The sequence below is a fragment of the Pundamilia nyererei genome, unplaced genomic scaffold, assembly GCF_000239375.1.
Source record: "Pundamilia nyererei isolate P.nyererei 1_Seehausen unplaced genomic scaffold, PunNye1.0 scaffold01209, whole genome shotgun sequence".
Classification (NCBI taxonomy): Eukaryota; Metazoa; Chordata; class Actinopteri; order Cichliformes; family Cichlidae; genus Pundamilia; species Pundamilia nyererei.
The window spans coordinates 14713-15768 of record NW_005188610.1 but is presented as its reverse complement, the minus strand read 5'-3'; positions in this window follow the sequence as shown (position 1 = coordinate 15768).

Here is a 1056-nt window from a genome sequence, read left to right as displayed (position 1 = left end):
TCATGCTGATATTCAACCAATACCAACACTGCTGTCAGTACTATTGATCCATGGATCGATACAGCCACTCATATCCTGGACCTGAACACGCTTTATAGAGGAGCTGGTGATCACAGTGAGTGAAGCTGCAGCTACAATGGCAGTGGACAAATAACAGTTATTAATTTTCACAACACATGAAAGGCAATAACTGTTTGAAAAATGTATTTTTTCCTCCTTCCTCTGATTATTGTTTCATGGATGTTAACAGCTTGCTGTTCTGATGAGTTCACAGCAAACATGAAGCAAAGGTCCTCCTCGTCAGTCATGCCACTAATGGAATATTCTCTCCGAACAGCCAACAGGACAAGGAGAACTCCGACCGACAGCTGGAATCAAGTTCCACAAACATCTTTTCACTTCTTACAACTTTGGGGTCCTTAGGGACTAAAAAAGCGCCATACAAATACAGGCCATCTCTGTCCTCTATTTCTGTCTCTGTGATTCAGCTTCTAATATAATATAATATAATTAGGAGTGGGAATTTAAAGCGGTAATTATGATTAAGTCATTTGAAAAATATAACACGTAAAAGAAAATAACGCATTTAATGACACTTTGCATTCCGAGCAAAAGGGAACTTTTGACAATGCTAGATGTCCTGGTTATGCTGATTATGCTGATGCACACATAGGAGCTGCAATAATCTCAGAAGAAGTATTGTGAGTCCGATGGGTTTGTTATTTTTTGCACTAAAATGTTCAATGATCACACTGTTTTAGCCTAATGTACAAAATAATGTTGGCTAAGGTTACTCACTTAAAGGTGAAGTTGGTCACACAACCTTTTATGTTTCTGTGTTATTTTTAAGAAGAAAAACTCCAATTTATGTTCAAATTTTAATCATTATTATTTAAAGGCAATATCATTTTTAAAATGTACTTAAAGCACTTAAAATAGCACTTTAGTTTTAAGTCTGCCCGATTTTGGCCAGAAATATTATTTTTGTTTCTCTGCTTTGAATTGAAATGCCATTTAAATGCTTTGTTTACGGAAATTTTAACAATAACCTACAAC